The sequence below is a fragment of the Lygodium microphyllum genome, chromosome 28, assembly GCF_053477565.2.
Source record: "Lygodium microphyllum isolate KBCC chromosome 28, Lygodium_microphyllum_v1.1.10, whole genome shotgun sequence".
NCBI classification, from domain to species: Eukaryota; Viridiplantae; Streptophyta; class Polypodiopsida; order Schizaeales; family Lygodiaceae; genus Lygodium; species Lygodium microphyllum.
In genome coordinates, this window is record NC_141162.1 from 72,269,071 (window position 1) to 72,293,244 (window position 24,174).

Below are 24,174 nucleotides of genomic sequence, written 5' to 3' on the forward strand. Positions count from 1 at the left end.
ATATGATTATGGAGAAGCTACGGTAATCTACTAAAAGAACACTTTGCAAGTTACAAAATACTCCATCTCATCCACTATAATCCTTGGATCCATGGCATGTTATCGACTTTCTTGCTCAAAATTGGCCATGACCCTAGAGTTGGTTGTGGAGTACATCTTGTCAATGCACTCAACTAAAAAATGTCGCCCACATGACCATGGTGCATTATAGATTTTGTAATGTATATTAAATGCCTATGTTAGTTGCTACTTATAATTGCTAGATACAACAACAAAGACAACACATAATTACCTTTGGAATGCATCTCTTCAAGAACTCCCACTCTCTTTAGAGACTTCCACCCCTTGGCATGAAGGGTCAATCAAGGCATCATACAACCATCTCATAGACATGAACCACTGCATCTCTTCCATACCCTTAGGGTACCAAATTGGCTTGCTAGTATGTACTATGCCAATATTCTAATCGAGCTACCTCAGGTTCTCTTTTGGCGGCCTACTCATACTTCTTGAGCCATTTCTCCATGAATGCATGGTGCAACATACAAAAACAGTTCACTTTCTCATCCAATGCACCATCCATCCTCCTCTCTATTCCATTTCTAACCACCACATCTCTTATTAGTCGATCATCATCCTTCAGTGTCCACAACATCCTATTATTTGTATCAACCATTGGTAGCCACTCCGAAATATACACTAGTGCCTCTGACAATAGCCAATCTTCAGTCATGTTATCATGTAAACAAGCTTGTTGTTGCACAAAGCCTTTTATGGTTTTCATGAAGTGCTCCAAGAATAACATCCATCTGGTATGGATCGGCGGTCCTACAATCTCCATTTCTTTCACAAAATATACTAAGAGATGAGTTTGCATCTTAAGGATACTTGCGGGTAAGTAAGTGTTTCTCAAAGAGATAGATTGTCTCCACTTCTCCTTGCCTTGTGGACTCAATGGATGATGACTTGATCTCCTTCTGTGAGATCCACTACACTAAATTTGATGACTTGTCAATCATCAAACGTATCTATGGAGTACGGCACCCTGAGATTGCAATCGATAATATGAACTTCTACAAATTCAATACATTAAAGACTATTGGTTGACACAATGTAATGACATACTAGATTGTCTTGCTACTAAGGCTTGGATAGACATGGCATATCTTGTGCCAATGATGGGATTTGCACATGTAATGGTATTGTCTTTAGGGACTCGAGGGAAGTGAATATACTTGTAGAGAAGTAATATGCTTAGTGGCACCACTATTAAAGTATCATACATTTGAATCCACACTAGACATATAAAAATCGTATAAAGAAGATTCATAACTACATACTAGATGTCCATTTTGTATCATTTCTAACACTTGTAGATTTTGATCTAGAAGTAGAGGGATGTACAACAACCATACTGGTCTCTTCTTATGAAATTTGCTTCTTTTTCAAATGCCTTTCTACCTTACTTTCATTGTTGCTATAATGGCACTAAAATGACTAAGAAATGGAGAGATAAAAGTGCAAGTGACTCAAAGAGACAAGACTAACCAAGCCAAGCTTCCTAGCCTATGTCTTGACCCTAAAGTGCCCTAAGTGAATGTGAGGGAACTAGAAGAAGTGCTAGGGATTAAAGATGATGACAATCCACCAAGACCACTGGATGTACTTGAGGACCCCTAAGTGTAGTGATATGATTATGAGAGTGATAGGAAAGTATTAGATATTGAGAATTTGATTATGAGAGTGATTTTGGCATGCCATGTTATTAATGTTGCTAAAGTGCTAGCCAAAGTGTTGACCTAGGAAAACTGGAGAATGAGTCTAATGGGGGGACCATTGTTGCTGATGAAGAATCCTAATGAGCAAGAGTCTTGGAGTTTTTGGAGGAACCATTCATACATTCTTCTGTGAGGATGGCTTTTGAAGTGGATGTCGAGGTAGATTCTACCTTGCAAAATCAACTTCTTGATATTAAATATCTTCTTACATGTTGTTGAGGTTGATTAAAGCTTTTTACATATCCATGTATCTTTAGCATATTTACATTCTTTAGCTCTCCTTAGGTATTGTTTGCTTTGGTGCCTTATTGATGTCGCCTTTAAGCTTGAGTGTATTGCTTATCAGATGTTTTGCCTTCCAATCAATTAAATGAAAGTGCAATTACATGTTGTTGATTCTAGCTCAATTTTTTTAAATAAAAAAAGACCAAAAATTAAAGTTTTATCACATTACTTGTGTCATCATTCATTGATTCATAGCTCATTCCCCTCTTTGTGTAAGAATGTTACAATGGTTTCGAGCAATTTAGGGGGTGGGTTCTTGGGTGTGTGTGGAGATTCTATTTAGATAGTTATTTAAATAATTGTTTATTTATGTACAAGTTAGTGGATATAGCAAAAGTTTCTTTATTGGAAATAATATTTTCCTTTCATGTTACACCTTGTGGGTATTTTCTATTAGAATTTGCTATGATAGTTTGAGCAATGTACATGGTTTCTACTAATGTGTTTCTTGAGTTTATTTACATAACTAGGATCTCTTGGATTTAGGAGGTGTAGAGCTCTTAGCTGGGTTAGAAACAACCTTGGACTATTGTTTGGCAACTACAAATGGAGCTTTTTTCTCTTTCTAAGAACTTTCTTCTTTAGATTAAGTAGTGTCATTGGGAGGGGGTTGTTTCATGCTTCTCATTGGCATTTGAGAAACCATTAGCTTCTCTTATGGAGTGACAACTATCCTTGGGCTATTGCCTATCTTTCCAAAATGGATTTCCTTCCTTTAGACCTAGGATGTGGTTAGCAAAGGTGGCTATGTAAACGGTTTTCACAACTAGATCCATCAATTTCTTACGTAGTACCCTTGAGCATATAGTAGAACTTTGGGGATCCATCAAGGAGTTGTGATGACGCTCTCTCAACATTTCTAACGAAGACCTTTACTTTTTATTATGTGGCCATTTTTTCTTGATAGAATTGTGGCTATCTTGTGGCTCTTATCAGAGCTAAGATGTTCTTTTTTATACTAGAACTAAGTGATTCCTTCTTTCTACTTCTACCATGCCAAGAACCTTATTGTTATTCCTTGTTGAGCTTTTTTTGGACTTGGAGGCATTTTTCTTGCCCTTTCCTTGAGTGCTGGAAAGGGTGCCTTTCTTGAAATCGGTGATTATCTTGATCTTAGGTAGGGTCAATTTTATGTAGTATGCTTTATACTCCACTTCACGTTTGGTTGCCTACTTGAAAGTCATTCCAACAAGGACTTCCTTTCCACCTTCTTAGTTCAGAAGCACATAGAATATGATGGGTATGCTTTCAATTTTTATGATTCTATGGATTTTACATTTTTCTAGAAGTGGATATAAAGATCCCCCATATAGACTAATTGTTGCATCAATCAGCACAAGATTAATTGTCTAATTTTAGTCCATGCATCACAAGTTAAGATGTGATTAACTGATCCTTAGTCAATTAGAGCTTCAATGAAAAGCTTTCATTCTGTGATTATTTTGATCCTACAATAGTTAGCTGGTATCAACTCTTTGCCTTTAGGTTGATGCTTGTGGCCTTGACCCATTCAATTAAGATGTTGCATCCTGTGGACTTATTTTGTATGCTAGTGGATTTCTAGAATCCAAGGCAATCTCAATACATGTGAGTAATGTTATAGTCACTATTTCTTATGTCTTCTTGAATTTCTGATGAAGATTCTTGTTTTTGAGGGCAATCCTTTGAAATGTGTCCTCATTGGTGGTAATTCCAATCCTCAACCCTTTGTCTCAAGTCTAAGTTTTCTTCTTTTGAGTATTTTGTAACCTAGCATCATAATTGGAATAGTGCAGTGATCCATGAGGATTGCATTACCCTCTACATCGTATGTCATGTAGGGATTTATATACTCCTCTTTCTCGATCAGTTCCTCCACATAGTGGACCAGTGTGTCACTGAGAGTGTGAGTGATAATAGGGATTGGCAGCCAAGGTATGCCTAAAGGCTTGATTTCCTCTCTCTATGTAATTGGTTTCTGTTTAGTGGATGTTAGCATGGCTAATTGTGAGGGCCTATTGAAAATAGATTTCTTCATGTCAAAAACATCCATATTTTGTGCAAACTTGAGGACTTGAATACTCAGATGGAAAGTGATCACTCCTAGAGTGAGTGCACTAATATTTTGTTGATATGGCCACACCTGCTTCAAGGCATCACTGATTTTAGCTATTTTGGTTTTGTGTTGTTTGAATGCATTGATGAAATCTTATACTACACTAAGCTCCGAATCTCTTCTAATGGATGCAACATTGTCTCCTTACCTATCCTTCTTATCTAGGTTTCTCTCTCTATGGAAGTCAATGATGCACATGGCTTCATAGATACACTCATCTCAAGTTCCTTTCACTAGTGCTTTTGTGATGGCATTGATATTTGGCCTCTTTGTAAGATTGTAGATTCATGAGTCATATGATGAGGTTATCACCATATATTACTTCCATAAATTGCATGATCAACAAGTCCTTATTAAGGGTAGAGAAATAGGCTTTCTCATTAGAATCTATCCATGTGAACCATGTTTTTCTTTTCTCACTCAAGAAATGCCCAAAAGCCAAAGCCTTCTTTTCATTTGTAGTGAGATTGTGGGCCTCACACACCTAGTCAATTTACTCTATGAAGATGTAGGGGGTCATTCCCTTATTTGTACATTTTAGACACTTTAGGTGGTGGGCACATTAGTGCATTTCTTTTTTTACAATTTTGGCCATTTTTTAGTGGTTTGACCATATTTAGGGTTTTCCCTCCTTTTGACCTATATATAGGCAAACTACCCTCCCACTTTCATTATCCATTATCCATTATTGATCCTTTGTGATCAGCCAACCCTTCTCATTCTCTTATCCCCCTGCTACCTTTTGGCACCCACACTGATACATAGAGTTGTGTATTGGGGTTGATTGTTGCAGCTTTGTACCTTTAGTTGTCACATTCACATTATTCATTCTCTCTCATGTGTTCTCTTTGTCTCCTTCTTCTCTTCGTGTTCACTTTCCCCTTTTTTTTGTGCATTCTCACATGGTATCAGACCCACATGTGGGAGCCAAAGATCTCAAAGAGGAGTGTGCTATGTGCGATAAAAGTTGCCAGGTGTCATCCCAATGTGTTACGAACCTTGTGCTTGGAGTCAAACAGAGCAGGGTGGCCTATTTCTAACCTGTTTTTAGGCTACATATACTAGGAAATATTTGTGTTTTGCGGCCTTTACCAAGCTAGGAGACACAATTATTGCACCCATGAGCAGCATCGAATAGGCTAGGCAATCGTTTTATTGGCTGAGTGACAGCAAAACATACCTTTATTTTCTATAGGTAGCATGCATTACACATGCTACAAAAGCAGGTCCTGTATTACATGCCTTTTTGTGCAAGCAGTCCTTGTATCTTTGTGTTTTGTGAATGCATGTAATAGATCCCCCTAGATGACATATTTGCAAGCTAGTTGACACTTGTTCTCTATTAGGTAGTCTATTTATAGATGGAGAGCATCCTTTCTTTGCTATGTTTCAAACTGACTGGCCTTTTTTTACTAGGGTGCCTTCTTTTTTGTGCTAGGTAGCCTCCATTGTGCAAGCCCACATTAGGGTAGATTTGCATTTATTGTAAGGACTCATTTTATGAGTACTCCTAGTCCTTGACCAACCTTTAGATTGACTATGTTTATAGGTTGAAGACCTACTTTCCTCTACATTCACTGCTCCCTTGCTCTACTTGGCATGGTGTGTTTCCTTTGGCATCAAATACTCCTTGTCTACCTTCCCCCAGTTAGTCTTCTTCTATATGGTGGCCTAATGGATCTCGATTATCCCAAGAACAACTCTTACTGGTCATCTTTATTCTAGTGACAACATCTTCTTTTGTTTTCTTGCATGTACTTTATTGAAGGACATCTATGAGTGATGTGTATACTGTGGGGGATCATGTCGTTTGAGATCTTTCAAACCAACCACCATCTTATTACTCTTTCCCATTATATTTTTTGGGGGCTTCTAGTCCTTGATTGGCATTGATGGCATCTCTTGAGTAGATGCCAATCCTACCCTCTCTCTTGGCATTCGACAAGCTGGATGGAATGAACTACCCTCTATGGTCGTGCTGCATGGAGTGTCTCCTTGACGACTATGACCTTTGGGATTTTTTTACATTCCCTATGCCTTGACCTACAGTGGATCCTCATGATGGTGTGACTATAGATTCAATAGCTTGATGGGATCAATTGAATGCCAAATATCACTATTCTCTCCTTTTGAGTTGTATAGATTTTGTGCTCGTGCATGTTAGACATATCCACACCAATGTAGAGATTTGGAGGAGATTGGCATCTCTCTTTTGAATCTATACATTTGGACATCAATTATCTCTTGAGTTGAAGCTGCGATAGCTTTTTGTTTGCAGATTCCTCTATGATGAGGAATCTGATCCATAAGATGGAGGAGCTTCAAGATGAGCTTTCATTCCTTGGTACAAACATTTATTCAAAGGACCTAGCTATGAAACTTCTATCAGATCTTCCATCACCAGGATATGATGTGTTCTACACCAATCTTCTCATTTCTTGTAGCCAATAGACTCTTACTTGGGAGGATCTAGTCCCATTGGTGATGTAGTAAGATACACATCATAGTGAGACAGCTTGTACACATGGTTGTGCTTATGTGACTTTATCTATAGGTATAGGACAAGCCAATTAGAAGAAAGGGAGAAGGAAGAAGTTGGAGTCATCTTATGACTCTAATATTCTTTTGTGGGGAAGCTTAGATGATATCTCATGTGTCCTCATTGTGGGAAGACCTCACACCCCAAGGAGAAGTGTTGGAGGATATACCCTCACCTTTTTCCAGGAGTGAAGGGTGGATCTACATTGGAGCCTTGGCTACCTCCGCTTCGTCACCCACTATTTCCATTGAGTCAATGTTTCTACATATTTATTAGGTGGAGGAGCCTTCTTCTATTCTCTTGACTTCTCAATAGCCTTAGGTCCTTAACAATGGTGCATTGAGTTCTATGACTCCTTGAGGTACTTTGTTACAAGATCTCTATATGTTAGAGGATATTTTCATTGCTTGTGACATTTCTTGGATGCCTATTAGTGGTGTTGACACCTTGCCTCTATTGTCTAACCATCTATCGAGCTCCATTTTTTAGACCCTACATGTTCTAGACTTGGGTCTCCTCCTCTTAAACATGGACTTCCTCATCTCAACACACGTGCTGTCTTCATGGAGCCAATTTTCTTTGTTGAGGATTCTTCTATTGGAGCTATGTTTGTGACAGGTTGGTAGGAGAGGAGACTATCTATGCACCATTTCCCTCCAAGGCAGCTTTCTATTGCCAAGCCTATTCCCACTTGTGCACCATCTATTCCATAAGTTCCATCCTATCCCCCACCATATCCTTTAGTGGTTCCCTTGTACCTCCCCTCCCTTTCAAAGTGGAACAATATTGGTAATGCAGCTATGGATTTCTTGGCCCTTTGTGTTTAAGAGGGGGCTTCCCCTAATCATGAAGAGGTGCTTCAAGGTTTCCAATCTACTTTGGGCACTTTTTTTATGCAACTACCCCTTTTCTTTTTCACCAAGCCACCATCCCCTATCGCTTAGCCCTTCGTCCCTAGTGTTTCCATGCAGCTTATGGTGCCTTCGATAGTTTCTCACTATTGTCTCATCATTAGGTTAGCACTTGGCTCACCCATCCTTGATTGGAGTTTTCTGGAGTGATCGGTTTGAAGACTCTCCATTTCCGTTGCCCTTTGGTGGCCTTCCATTTGATCAGATATTTATATGGAGAGAGGGTCTTGCTCCTTGGCTTGCTTTCTTCATCGATGGACCACATCAGCATTGGCACTCTTCTTGCCACCCTCAGTGCCACCTCTCCTATGGCCTTCCACCACATCCAAGATCTGAGAGGGGGTATTAGTGGTTAGGTGTGTCTTTTGTGGTCATCTCCTACCTGTGAGTCTCAATCTGAGTTAGGCGAGGACATTAGAGCTTTGACATTGTCTTTGTCTATCATTTTGTTGTGTTTTAGACACTTTAGGTGGAGGGCACATTAATGCATTTATTTTGTGTGCCTTTGGTCATTTTTTAGTGGTTTGAGCACATTTAGAGTTTCTCCTAATTTTTGCCTATGTATAGGCAGCGTGATCTCCCACTTTCATTATCCATTATCCATTATTGATCCTTCATGATCAACCATTGCTCCTCATTCTCTCATCCCCCTACTACCGTTTGGCACCCATACTGATGTGTAGAGTTGTGTGTCGAGGTTGGCTATTGTAGCCTTGTACCTTCAACAATTGCAATCACATTGTTCCTTCTCTCTCCTACATTCTCTTTGTCTCCTTCTCTCCATTTTCACTTTCCTCTTTCTCGCATACTCTCACAATCATCCATACCAAGGCACAAACATTTCTACTAGATGATAAATCCAGTTTATGCAAGACACTTGAATTCATGGCATGATTTGCATGAATTTCCATTAAAAAAGAACTAGATAATAATTAATAAAAACAATCAACTTATAAGTGCCTTTTTTATCTAAGTTATTTTCACCATCTTGGGGAGAATTCAACACATCCCTTTGAGTCTATGTTTATTGAGTGTTTATTACCTTATTCACAAGCAATCCTCTTTTCTAACAAGGGCGGAAATTTATCAGCACGAATTTTTTAGGGTAACATTAATCTTAAATATCTTCTCCTTATATCCCAATAGGTCCAAAACTTTCCTTAAAATTACCAAGTGATGTCCCCATTGTACATACATACACACACCCTCCATTGCACATTGCTAGGCCTCCTCCTAGCTTACATGCAACTTTTATTCTTTAATTGAGAATCCAAGTCTCAAAGAGTCATTACTCAGTATCTATATGATTATAGTTCTTATGAGCTCTTCATCCATACCTTATCATTATAGTTTTTTAGAGGTCTTAGTCCATGCATTATTATTATAGTTTTTTAGATATCTTAGTGCATGCCTTATAGTTATTATGAGCTTTGCATCCATGCCTTATCATTATAGTTGTTTAAAGATCTTAGACCACCTTAGTATTATTAGGGTTTCCTCTTTCATGATTCACATACTTTATTTCTTCAACAAGTCATATCAGCTTAGATTTATTTATTTTCCCTAATCTTATAATGAGTTTCTTTATATTGGGTTGCTATCAAATGAGTTTCCCTAATCTTATAGTGAGTTTCTTTATATTGGCATGCTATCAAATGGGGGATCCTCTCAAAATAAAGGTCCCAAACTCTAGAGTAGACCTGTATCTAATATTGTATTTTCATCTTAGCTATTATTTGCCTAGACCATTCAACAATATCATGTATTGCAAAAGATCCTACTCATTCACTAAAAATAACATGCTAGATAACATTGGATCCATGGCTTCAAGATTTTTTTTAAATAATCATGTTTGGATGAAAGGGATGTAGGAGACGTGGGAGAGAAGAGCACACACAATGTAGGTACTGTCAACAATGTTATGATAGCCTTATTTCACTTTCATATATATATATGAATAAAGAATATGGGTGGTCATTGTACACGGGCAAGCCCAAGGGCCTTTTACCCCAACAACCTCCCACTAAAAGGACAATGGGCCAGGGAGTGAAAAAACAAAACAAAACAAAAGAGACAGGGTGAGGAATCATGACATCTCACCCAATGCCCAATTGGAAAGCGAGCTATGAAATAAGTGGCGGGAACCTCCTCACAAGAAGATTCAAGTATCCCTGAGTCCATGACATCCAGGAGATAAGCGATCCCATAGGTCTAGACAATAGAACAATCCATGACTGCTTCCCATGAAGCAAGCAACACAACTCATAAGTACACGGCTGTAAAGCATTAGAGTGGCGCATAGCATCAGGGCAACATATAAACGACAACAGAGAGCATACAGACTCTCCAAGGCCAATCATCGAAAGAGGGCCAGCATCCCGGACACAAGTCAAATCGGGTCTCAAGACAGTATGCGGCCTCATCAAAGCGAAAGACTGGCATACGACTGTAGAATCAGCCATAAAGCGCACTGAACACGCATCAAGAGGCTTGAGAGGTGTCTGCGTCTCATAAAAGATAGCATGACGGCTGCGTAGAACTTGCTGGGCATCTAAATCCCAAAACATGTAATCCATAAAGTCACCATCTCCATAACCAAGGAGTATGCATCTGCGTGACATAGGCTCATGTGGCATACTGACAGATGCCTAGCAGCCAAACATCCTCAAGTGATCATAGGAGGGCCTCATGCCACTCCATGCCTCATGCAGAGTAATAACATCCAAAGAGAAACACGACATCCGATTAACCAAGTAGACTGCCGTCATAAGGGTCTCAGCCCAAAAGCCATAAGACAACCTAGCTGTGGTAAGCATAGAAGCAACCTTTGCTTGTAAAGTCAGACACATGCCATAAGCAATCCCATAATACTATGGGTATAAGAAATCAATGCCACATTGCTGATGACAAGAGATCCATAAGCTGGGAGAGATAGCATGACTCTCATAATCCATCTGCAAGCATCTAGGCCTGCTACCAGCAAAATCCATAAACATGTCAAGTATAGTAACAACATCCTCAATCCGTACCAAAAGGTAAGCCCAAACATGGTGGGTAGCATGATCCATGAAGGTCACAAAATATGACGCTCCACCAAGTGACTGGGAAGGCATAGGTCCATATATTGTAACATGGACTAGATCTAGAGCAGCCTCCCTCACACGATCGCCATAAGACAAAGAAGCTCTGCATGGACCATGAGTACAATGAGTGCAAGTAGCATGGGGAAGAGCAAGCTGACAGTGATTAGGCTCTTACTGAGCGTAGGTATATGCAAGACATCACGGAGCATAAGAGAAGACCCATTTGGCAAAGCCAAGTGTATTTCCCCTATACCAATAACATGACAATCCTACTCAAGGCCTAAAGAAATACATCCGTCAACCTCCCTGCAAGAAGAGAACCAAGCTCTATGCGGAGTAACATGACAAGATGCCATACTGTCTAAAAGCCAATCAAAGGTATAGGCCGTATCACTGAGCAAGTAATCTACAGGGTAACATGATGCCAGGAGTCTAGGTTCAGTTGCATCATCATGGGTAACTTCATGCACCATACCACTATCAACAGTGGTCTCACCTATTGTATCACTGACTCTACTCTCATGTCTAGTGTGGTGCAATCTTTTCTGCTCTCTAATCCACTTGAAGCATTTACGCTTCACATGCCCTGTCTTTCCACAATGAAAGCAAATAGAACTTGTAAAGCCTATAGAAGAGGACAACTGCTCTGTAATAGCATAAGTAGGGATGTCCAATACATCCAAGGAGCTCAAAGAATCACGAGAACTCTCATCAGAGAGAACGCGCTCATCAAGAGGATTTTCTGTATGACTAGAAGAGCTGGAAGTCGTCATAGCATATTGCAAAGGGGACTCATCCAAACCAAAAGGGGAGAACACAAAGGCATCAACCACGGATGCAAAAGCTGCCACACGGACAAGCCTAGCAAACAAAAGCATGACATATCCAACCACTATAGCTTGCAGCCATAAAAGCATAAGCATTCCTCGAAGCCATAAATGCATAAGCATTCCCGAAACATAGGAGTATACATAACTTTGCATTGTCTCATACCATGTACTAACATACATGTCCAGTCAAGAACGATAGGTGGCAAATAAACCTACAAGAATCAAGCTCCAATAAAAGCCCAAATATCTGTGTAAAAGCTTCCAAGTAAGAGGCTCTATAAAATACATAACAGCAGACCATGTGCATACACAGGTGGCCATAAAGATCAACTGCTCCCTGACATACACGGGCAATAGCAGCCCAAATAGCATAGATGCCATACAACAAAGAAGTAGGACGACCATAACTGCAAATCCCAAGCACTATCCAAGTCCACTGATTAGTAAGTATCCCGCATATCATCAGAGCATCAAATCCCATATAGCATCCAAGGTTGTAACGAAAAAAGCCAAGTCAATGTCCAACTACTCAAGGGAATACTCAAATGAATGTCGACATGAGTTCAAACAACTGCCATCCACATCCAAAGCATAAAGCATTCACCAAGACATCATAACCCATACTGGGTAGCCTAGGCATAAACCATGTCATAGATGAAGTGCCAGCTGCAAATAAGTGGCAGTCAAGCCCAAAGCTCTAGTCTCAGCTCAAAAGCGTTTCGGAGCATAAACAAGACATGTGGCATAGTCCAAATATATCATGACATCATACCGAGTAGCCAGGAGCACCTCGTGACCAATAGGCATAACTCAAATGTAGCATAAATAGCTTCAGCCTTGAAGTTTCCAGTAGCAAGTAACAGTCCAAAAATGAGTAAAATAATGCTCAAACCAAGCTCAAAGAAAGTAACAACTCATAGGCATACATTGCCTGACATGTAGGCACCAAACCCGGCATAATCAAGCATCAAATGACCATGTAGCATGAGCATAAAATGTAATGATAGGGGGCTGCCCTATTTTGGATGCCTGTGGACTATGTAAAACAGTCAATGGCTGAGCAAGATCAGCTCCAAAACCATCTCACATGATAGGCATACATTCCCACATCATTCGAGGAACATCCGAGACCAATGGCAATATGGCCCAAACATAAAATGCTAATGTAGCACTATTGTAAACTGTGTGTCAACAATCCTAGACTGAAGAAAATCAGCCCACAAATCAATGCCAAGTCAAATTCCAAGTTTCGGGGTCAAATGCCAAGTGTTGGGGGGTCCAATGGATCAAGATCAAGTGCCAATGAGTAGCCAAGTGGGTGGGGAAGCTGGAGAATGATCACATGCTGTCCAGGGCCTGCCAAAAAAATGGCACAAACTATCTTGAAGGGGGCTAATCACGTTTTTGATGAAGGGGGGGCTCAAGGGAGCCACAAGGGGGCTTAATAGGTGCCAATGAAGGCCCAAAAAAAGCCTCAACAAGCCAAGCAAGGTGGGAAGCTTCAAGCTTCAGGGGAAGCTCATCAATGGCTACCCCAACCTGTAAACCCTACTGTGCCTATGTGGATTGAAGAATGAGAGAGAATAAGATCTCATACCTTGTGTAGATGCCGGGAAGAGCTCCGAAGGAGTGGCTCTGATACCAATTAAACGTGATGCAGGAGACGTGGGAGAGAAGAGCACACACAATGTAGGTGTTGTCAACAATGTTATGACAGCCTTATTGTGCTTTCATATATATATGAATAAAGAATATGAGTGGTCACTGTACACGGGCAGGCCCAATGGCCTTTTACCCCAACATTGGAGATACTACACGTGAAGAGCACACCAAGATGCGTCAAATCCTCTTCTAAACATCAAGTGTTGATGTGAGTACAACATCTCCAACACTTGCATTGATACATATCATTTTCTTCTTCAAAGACTCATAGTCTATAGGTGTCTACTATAGAAGAGTAGATAGTCATCAAGATGATAATAATGAAGAGGGGATGTTGGCATGTATTCTTTCTCTCATTCAATTTCTCTTATCTCACTTTTTCTCTCTCTATCCTACCTCTTTGACTCCTCTATCATTCTCCTTTGTGTTTTCTTATTCCCTTTCCTCACATCTTCTCTCTCTCTTTATTATCTCTCTCCTTGCTAACATTCCTTCTCCACCCTTCTAACTCTGACTCTCTACCTAATGCTACTAAGCGTTACTCTCATCTTCTTAGCCTCCCCCAAACTCACTAACGCATCCCTCCCCATATTACTAGTGACCTTCATCTAACAGTTGATTTATACTATCATGTGCTAACCTTCTCTTCTTCATCCCTCATACCATTGATATGCCAACTTCTCTCCTTCTTTCAAGCACTCTCTCCCTCTAATGTTTTCCTTTCCCACTTCTCTCCCTATCACTCCCTCTCTCCTTATCTCACACCTACTATCTTCTCCTAACTACTTCTCTTTATTTATTTTTCTCTCTCTTTATCTCTATCTGTAACACCCTCTATCTCCACCTGTGCATGCATGCATTGTGTGTGTGTGTGTGTGTGTGTGTGTGTGTGTGTGTGTGTGTGTGTGTGTGTGTGTGTGTGTGTGTGTGTGTGTGTGTGCGTGTGTTATGGCTTAATAGTTTGTAGTACCCTCCATGATAAGAAAGGAAGGAAGGGTAAATAAACAAAGGAAAGAAGAAAAATATGGATACCGAAGAGCTCAAGCAAAGGGAAAATGAAACATAAAGTGAATGGTAGGAGGAGCACACACACACACACACACACACACACTCTCTCTCTCTCTCTCTCTCTCTCTCTCTCTCTCTCTCTCTCTCTCTCTCTCTCTCTCTCTGTATGTTGGATAGTCAACCTACTAGCCTCAAGGCCATGGGGGGAGGAGAAGTTTGATTTTTATGTGTGTGTGTTTTGATCATTGTGTCGAGATTGTGGAAGAGAAGGAAGGAGTCTCACTTGTAGCTTTCTTGCTTGCACAATGGGGGAATACACACAAGTTGGAGACTGAAAACAGTTTTCCTCTTCTTAGTTGTGTAAGCCAAAAGAACTCAAGTACATAGAAATAGAAGAACCCTATATATGGGTCTCAAACCAAATTCAACTAACTAAGGTGGCATACTAACTGAGCCATGAACTAGAGTAGATAAGGATAGTTGTCATCTAGCTATTATTCATGGGCGGTGTACCAATCGCATCTACAACTGACAAGTCGGTGACATAAATGCACAATGGTCACCCTGGCATATCACGAGTGGAGCTCCATATCTCAACACTCCCCCTCGAGCTCAATCCCAATTCATGCACACCAAGCAGGTCTCTGAACTTGCGCAGCTTCTCTGCACCCAATGCCTTCGTAAATATGTCACCTACCTGATCCTCTGTGCTGACATAAACTAGATCAATAAGACCTAGTAAAACCCTCTCCCGCACATAGTAATAATGCACCTCAATGTGCTTTGTTCTAGCATGATAGACTGGGTTATTTGCCAAGTGTATACTACTCATGTTGTCACAATAAATGACAACTGGCCCATCTGTAGGCTGATGCATATCATAAAGTAGCTTATGCAACCAAGCTACCTCACATGCAGCCATTGCTGCACCCCTGTACTCGGCCTCTGTACTCGACAAGGCAACTGTAGGCTGTTTTTGGTTGCTCCAAGTGACTGCAGCACTCCCAAAAGAGAACACATATCCACTGGTAGATCATCTATCAGAAATACTACCAGCCCAATCAGCATCAGTGTATCCATGCAACTGTATCTGAACCCCAGTCTCATAAAATAGTCCATACTGCAATGTGGACTTCACATACCTGAGTATGCATCTAGCCGCATCCAAATGTGGTTTCCTTGGAACCTGCATAAACTGACTTACCAATCCAACAGCATAGCTCAAATCTGGCCTGGTAATAGTCATATAAATCAAACTTCCTACTATGCGTCTGTACATAGTAGGGTCTTTCAGAAGCTCACATGCATCTACGTTCAACTTCACATTCTGCTCCAAAGGAACTGAAATAGGCTTACAGCCTATCATCCCATATTTGGACAGCATGTCCAATCCATACTGCCTCTACAAGAGCCATATCCCACTTGGTGATCTAATCACCTCAATGCCCAAGAAATAACGCAGCTCTCCCAAATCCTTCATCTCAAACTTTTGCTTCAATAGCATTTTCACATGAAGGATGTCTTCATCATTGTCACCTGTGATAATCAAATCATCAACATAAATGACAAGCAGCATAATACCTTTCTCTGTTTTTCTCACATAAAGTGAGAAATCTGCCTTGGAAATCTGAAAGCCAATAGTGACAAGATACTGTCCTATCTTGTCAGACCATGCTCTAGGTGCTTGCTTCAAGCCATACAAGGCTTTCTTCAACTTGCAAACAAACTCAGGATGACCAGCATGCACATAACCTGGCGGCTGCTCCATATAGACCTCTTCTTGCAAATCACCATGCAAGAAGGCATTCTTTACATCCATCTGATGCAGCCATAGCAATGACTGCTCTTATGGTTGCCATCCTTGCAACCGAACTAAATGTTTCTTCATAATCAATGCTATATGTTTGTGCATACCCCTTGACTACTAATCTTGCCTTGTATCTGTTCACAGAACCATCTGCATTGTGCTTCACCTTATAAACCCACTTACAACCAATTGCATTCTTACCTTTAGGCAAAGGTACCAATTCCCATGTAGCATTTGCTTCCAAGGCATCCATTTCTTCATCCATGGCTTTCTCCCATTTTTCTTTTCCCATGGCTTGCTCAAAAGAAGTGGGTTCTGGTTCCTGTATCACTTTGACCATATAGGCATAGTGAATGGCTGTAAATCCATCATATTTCAACCTATCCACAGGATACCTAGCTCTGGTAGACCTGCGCAAAGTAGGTTCACTCCAAGGTGCTCTCAAAACGTCCCTGGTCTTCCTTACTCCAGGTGTAACAATAGAAGGAATACCCAACTCATCATCAATGCTCTGTTCTGAGCCATTGGATTCACCATCCACATAAGAGTGACCTGCATTCACATCAAACATGGGCTGATCTACCTTCTCTTTTCCTTTTCGTGATACCTGAATACCACTATCTGCATTGCTTTGAGAAGATTCTCCTGATCTCAATCTGTCTGTCCATGGCAAAGAATGTGAATCACTGCTAGAGGATGCTCCAGGTCCACTAATATTTTGTGACTGCTGCTGTGAATTCTGTGCAACATTACCATTTTGTGCATCTACATCATCAATCACATTTACTGGTTTATACCAGCTACTCATCTCATGAAAAACAACATCTCTGCTCACTGTAAACTTACGAGTAGAAGGGTTATAGCATCTATACCCTTTCTGCTCTGCAGAGAGTAACCAATAAAGATGCACTTCTCAGCTTTTGGATCCAACTTGGATCTCAACTCATCTGGCACATGAACATAGGCAATGCAACCAAAAATCTTCAAATGAGAAATATCTGGTTTCCTACCAGTATACCTCTCCTCTGGAGTCATCCCATGTATTGCTGCAGTGGGAGCCCTGTTCATTATGTAGACTACTGTAGCAACTGCTTCAGCCCAGTAAAAATCTGGCAAGTCTTTTTCGTTGAGCATGGCACGAGATACCTCTCCAATATGCCTGTTTTTCCTTCCTACAATTCCATTTTGTTGTGGTGTATGACTGCATGAATATTGCTGCTTTATGCCATGCTCCTGCAGAAACCTTGCAAACTCATTTGAGAGGTACTCTCCCCCTCCATCTGACCTTAGGCATTTTATTTGCAGGCATGTTTCTCAACCATAGCTTTAAGAGTTTTGAAATGCCCAAAAACTTCACTTTTCTTTTTCATAAAATACACCCAAACTTTTCTGCTATAGTCATCAATAAAAGTGACAAAATAATGACAGCCTCCGAGAGATGCAGCTTTAGTAGTCCACACATCAGAGTGGATTAATTCCAATGGCTTCTTACTCTCTTGAACATGTCTAGGAAATGGTTTCCTTGCCTGTTTTTCAAACTGACAGACTTCACATACCTTATGCATTTCTGCAACCTTGAATTTAGGCAATCCTGCAACAATATTTTGGGCCTGCATTGATTTAAGTCGCTGTATATTAACATGACCAATGTGTTTATGCCAGATATCAATATCTGCAACTACACGGTCCCATGTGCAAACATTGCTACACTCAATTCAGGCATGTCTGCATCCAATGTAAACATTCTGCCCTTCTTCTTTCCTTTTGCTATCAAGCGACCTTTATTTTTCATATCCTCAACAAAGCATCCATGAGGATTAAATCTGACCTGCAAGCTCTGCTCAACCATTTGACCAACAGAAACCAGATTCTTGATGATATTCGGGACATGAAATACATCGAACAGGTATTTCTTTTTCCCATCCTGCATAGACAAAGGGATTTCTCCAATCTGCACAATAGGATGTGCAGTATCATCACCAGTATCCACAAATCCTAGTTTTTCAATTTTCCTTACATCCTCCATCCATTCTCCATGACCTGTCATGTGGTTTGATGCACCTGAGTCAACATACCATACATCGTTGCTTTCTTCTGCACTTGTCACAGAATTGTGCATGTGCTGCACCATAAACAAATGCTCATTTCTGTCATCACCCTGTCTACTAGAAGATGCATAATTCCCTTGTTGCAATTTTCCATTCATGATATCATTCTGCTTTTTATAGCAGTCTTTAGCCATATTGCCCATTTTACCACAGTAGTAGCATTCAACATTACTGTTTGCATTTTGGCCTCTTTGCCATCCACCACGACCTCTTTGGCTCCCCTTGCCTCTAGAGTTACCATGTCCTCCTCCATAGGACTGGTTTTCTTGAGTTTGCTGCATATTCTGATTTCTATCACGGCCTCCAGATCGGCCTCCTCTACCTTTGCCTCTACCTCTTCCAGCATTTGAGTAGAAGACAGCTTCTTTTGAAGTTCCTCCTAAAGAAGATGCACCACCATTTCTCTGCTCCTTAGAAATTAGAAGAGCAATCAACTCCTCAAAATCAGGAAATCTTTCACGGACGGAAATGGATGTTCGGAACTGTGCATAATCCTTTCCTAGACCATTCAAGGTCACCGAAACTAAATCATCATCTTCCACTGGCGACCCAATGGAAGCAAGTGCATCTGCAATCTTCTTCACCTTCATGTGGTAGTCATTGATGCTCATATTTTCTCTTTACACATTATGCAACTCTTGCTTGAGCTGCATTTTCCTGGCTTGCGTATTTGTGCTATACATTTTTGACAAAGTATCCCATGCCTCCTTTGGCGTACTTGCATCTTGAATATGCACAATCATAGAGTCTAAAATGTTGATAGACAACCAGTACATAACTTTCCTGGCTCTCTCATGCCATGCTTTAAATTCCTGCATTTGCTGTTGATTGGGAACATCAAGAAGAACTGGTTCTTCTTCATTTCCTGCAACAAATTTCCAAAATCCTTTTCCCATAAGGAAGTTCGTCATTCTAAACTTCCATGCTTGGAAGTTGTTCTTGTCAAGCTTTTCAGTGACAATCTGTGAAAGAGAATCAGACGTCATTACAGAACACTGCAAAAAATTCTGTCACTGCAAAGAACACAGCTTTAACCTCACAAGGGCAAATCTGCAAAACTGACGAAAGTGGTATTTGACCACACAATCACTTCCTAGTGACGATTTTGCATCAACATGCAACAAGGATGATTCTGTAACTCCCAATGTCTCTACGCACAGGCATACGATGCAATTTCTATAGTAACTTTTCACCGACCTGTAGAACAGTGGTCGCACAGCATAAAATTGGGCCTTTTCTTGAGTGCGTGCAGAAGACTTCCGCCTCCAAAACAGGCCCCGAAATGGCCTCAAATTAAAAAAACAAGGTCACCAAGGGCTAAAGCCTTTTCTCGCAGCATATACTGCCCTCTTGCTTCACCGCGAAAGGCGTCTCAACCTGAGACAATGCACTCTTGCACTTTCCGGCTGTGCTACCTGCAGAGACTTGCTCCCAAAACAGAAGAATGAAAGCAACACTGGTCCTCTTACCAGAACACCGCGAACTTGGCTTGCTTTCTTGAGCTCCTTACCATGAACAAGGCTCTGATACCATGTCAAGATTGTGGGAGAGAAGGAAGGAGTCTCACTTGTAGCTTTCTTGCTTGCACAATGGGGGAATATACACAAGGTGGAGACTGAAAACAGTTTTCCTCTTCTTAGTTGTGTAAGCCAAAAGAACTCAAGTACATAGAAATAGAAGAACCCTATATATGGGTCTCAAAACAAATTCAACTAACTAAGGTGGCATACTAACTGAGCCACGAACTAGAGTAGATAAGGATAGCTGTCATCTAGCTATTATTCATGGGCGGTGAACCAACCGCATCTGCAACTGACAAGTCGGTGACATAAATGCACAACGGTCACCGTGGCATATCATGAGTGGAGCTCGATATCTCAACACATTGATCCATCATGATGACAGAGGGGAGGGGAGTTATCTCTCTCTCTCTCACTCATGCCCTACCTATTAGGCCCATGGTTTGTTAAATAGAAGGGGGGAGGGAGAATCTATATTTTCCTCTCTCGTTCTCAATCTGACTCTACGGGAGGCCATCATCTTGCAGCCTCCCCATGAACAAGATAGAAGTTAGATATAGCTATACATACATACATGTCTATGGGGTGGAGGGGTGGCTTCTAGCCAACCAAAAAAGCCACAAGGTGTTTGTGGAAGGCTAGGGGGAGGGTGATTGTCTTATATGGAAGTAACGGGGAAGGGTGTGTGATGTCCACAACGAGGTGGTGTTGAAAGAATGGTGGAGAGGTGATGACAAGGTGTGAGGGTTATGAGTCTAATGGCCATCACCCCTTCCTTATCCACTTCTCATTAGGTATTACTTTTTCTTTTGTTACTATTTCTATTAGCTTATATAACTTATCTATCTAACTAGTACTAAGGTCACCCAATTGTTTACTAACAACTCATATATCCTAGCTCACTAACTATTTTAACTAGTATCATTAGTAGCTTGAGTAACTAGCTCTTCTAAACAAGGGTAATAATAGCCTTTCCATTCAATATCCTAGATATTGTTTATTCTAGCTAACTTTATGGATGTGTTCGTTGAAAGTATGTATTGTTAAAAAATGTAAAGTTAGGTATATTACATCCTCACCCTTAAAAAATCAAGATTTGTTTATCTGGAGAAAAACTAGGATTTTTTTTTTTGGAGTCACGATTTGATCTACTTAAGTTCCGTAGATTAGTTATTTGTCTTAGCCGATCCATCAATAAATTTTGCTTCGATACCATGTGTGACCTACCTAAGACAAAGTGGCTAAGGCCATCTAGTAGTTGCTTAGATGCTTTTGTTGAGTAGCCTCATTTAGACCCCTTGGGATTTAAAGACTTTATCTTATACTTGCACACATCCCTCAGTGCATACACCACTACACACTAGTATCCCCTTGCACATAGGATACACCATTGCATCTTACTATACACTAGCCTACTTCTAGTGCACACAAGTGCACTTATGCACATCTACACTTGTGCACCCACTAGTGCACATATACACTATTGTGTTTGTCTTGCACTACCTTAGTTAGCAAAGATGATTTTCAGTCAACTATCTAGGTGAGCTTGCACCTGAACTAGAAAACTTGTATATGAAGTTGTAAGCTTCCTTGCCTACCACTCATTTGATTGTATGACCCATGTATAAAAGTAGGTGATGGTCTCATTTAGCTATGGTGTTGAGCTCTTGTATTTGATGCATACCCTTATCTTTCCATTCTTCTTGAGTCTCATGACAATGGGTGTAGTCTGTATGTTTGATTTCATAAATAATTCTTGCTTCTTGCAACTTTTCTAGCTCTTCATGGACATGATGTGTATAGTGAGGATTCATTAGATAGGGTCTTTGTTTCACAAGCTTCTTGTTAGATCTTAGTATTATTTTTGTTTGCTTTAGCAATTGAGATAATATGCCCTTAAGATCTTAGTAGTTCATTGCAAAATTGGATCCATTAGGCAATTCATTGAAAGTTAGGATGTTTGCTTCAAGTTTACTTATGAAAAAGCATGATCACCAAGCCTATTTGTGGGAATGAGATAGCCCTTGGTATAGTTTACTAACACTGAGTTAGGGGCCATCATGTAGAGAGATACTGAGACATAATCCATTTGAGGAGACGGATCATTTGTACTGTGGATACTTCTACTCCTTACTAACTCATGCATTTGCATGCCTCCCAATATTCACATTCCTTCATGAAAGGCATTTCAAGAGTCACAAGTATATAAATCCACTCCTACTCGTCCTCAGGGCACAAGATGTACCTAGTGAGAGGTTGTTGGGCAAGAGGGTGTGCAAGAACACTCAAAAGGCACTAAGGCTTGGGCCAATCACCTTACAGAAACTCGAATGCCTCATGGAAACATGACTTTTGGAAACTCATGCCCTATGATGAAAAGGCCCAACAAACAAAAGCTTAAATTGCAAGGCCTCAAACCCTATTGCATTCAATAGGACATGTAACATGGAGTTAAAAACCTTGGATGGGCAATGCATCAAACACTTCAATAAGAGCTACATTAAACGATACTACCCTCCATTGTTCAAAATGTAAGCTTTGATGGTTACGTGTGTGTGTGTGTGTGTGTGTGCGCGCGCGCGCGCGTGCGTGCGTGCGTGCGTGCGTGCGTGCGTGCGTGCGTGCGTGCGTGCGTGCGTGCGTGCGTGCGTGCGTGCGTGCGTGCGTGCGTGTGTGTGTGTGTGTGTGTGTGTGTGTGTGTGTGTGTGTGTGTGTGTGTGTGTGTGTGTGTGTGTGTGTGTGTGTGTGTGAAAGCACTATATGTGCTAGAGATTGTATGGTATGAGGACATGGATATGAGGTGTGGAGAGAAGTGTGTCACACAGGGACACACATGGAAAGTGAGACTACATAAATGAAACCTCACCTCTTCTATGGTACATTGTATGCAATGCAAATAGAGAAAACTATTGAGTGTGCAATCAATTATCCTTTTGCATGTATATCCATGAAATTTCTTGTCCACTATAACCCATCATGATTATGTTAATTATTTGTATGTGCCATAATTAGCCCCGCATTGGGTTTGCTGATATGCTATCAAAGCAGGCATGGGTTCTTAATCATGGTGTTGAAGTATGTAGGTTTATCTTCTTTATATGTATGTTTATCTTTTAGGATCTTATTAGCACACACAACACATCAATCAAGTTTCATTTTAGAGAGTACTTGCATTTGGAGGAGTAATGAAGTTGCTATTGAAGAATGCACTAGAAATCATAGTTTTTCAGTAAGTACAAGAGGTCATTGCCATCAAAGCTACTATCATGGAGTCAAATTAAGATGAAGATATCATGGGGTCAAAGAAGGTACTTTTGTTCTCATATTTTGATTTCTCAACCAAGGTTCGGGAAAAAAATTTTGAGAAAGAGGAAGTAAATCCTTTTCACCATCATTTGAGAAGGAAGTATCCCCTATTGAGACGGTATCTTATACATAACTTTAACAAATGTAACTATATTTTGAAACATTTGAAGAGGATTTATTTCCTTTTTCCAAAGAATTGAAAAGGATTTTTGTCAAGGTGAACAAGTTCTAGGTTGAAGCGGACCCGTGTTTTCGTGAACCCTGTTCTCAACTAGTAAAAGAATGTTGTGAATGGTGGGATTATGAGTCCCACAACTCTTACAAAAGCGAGTGTGTGAAGGTGCAAATGATTGTTGCCATCAAATGACAAGTGGTGATGGTTGGGTTCACAGCTCATTTAGAGCATGTGGAATGGGACATTGGTGTCCGGTTGACTATTGAGATTTGAGCAAGGAGTATGAGTAGAGATGCATGCTTGTCCGTGGGAGAGGCAAGCAATGATTTGCATCTCATTAGGAACTTGTCACATGAAGATCTATCTCGGATGGAGGAAACAGAAATGCATAGTCAGTGTGACATTTCTCCAAAAGTGAACGAAGAAAGCATGAATGAAATGCGAGTCATAGTGCTGCTACCCTATGTGAAAGAGAAGTAAGGATGGTTACACACCGCCATTGCCCGCCCAATCTGTGCCCAGTTTGTGGGCACAGGAAAAGTTGACTTGGGCCGTCACCTGCTTACACACTGGGCAGTGGACACTTTTCGTTATCAATAAGTGTCCGTCCATCTTCCCTCCACAATAGTTTACACACCGGCCACCACCTACCTGCGGACACTTCCTAAATTGTATGTGAATGAAGGGACGCTACGGATGTTGATCATCATTCTCATAATAATTATTTTTAGAATACTTGATTAAACACTTTAAACCGACTAATAAACCTTTAAAAAAAGTCACCAATAAAACTAAAAGCATGAATCTGAGGTTTTTCCTACCAAAGAACTCCAAGATTATGACCTTATTGCATCATTGCTTTCCGCGCCAATATATTTGTTTCTATGGTGACTACTATTCATGCTTTTGGAAGCTCACTCACTTCCAAGAGAGCAGGGGAGTTGAACCCCTTCGCCATGTTGTTGAGGTAGAGCTCTCTGCGGAAAGGTGGAAAGAGGGAAATTTTTTTAGCACACCACCCCTCTTTCCACCTTTCCACCTGCGCTGCAGATGCAAGGATGACAGAA

General features: G+C 40.6%; 1 long non-coding RNA gene across 1 annotated transcript in view; it reads right to left on the reverse strand.

Annotated features, from left to right (window-relative positions):
- The window catches only part of LOC148011587 (uncharacterized), a 31,870-nt gene that overhangs the window by 2,038 nt on the left and 5,658 nt on the right, over window positions 1-24,174 (reverse strand). The gene's annotated exons all lie outside the window — the stretch shown is intronic.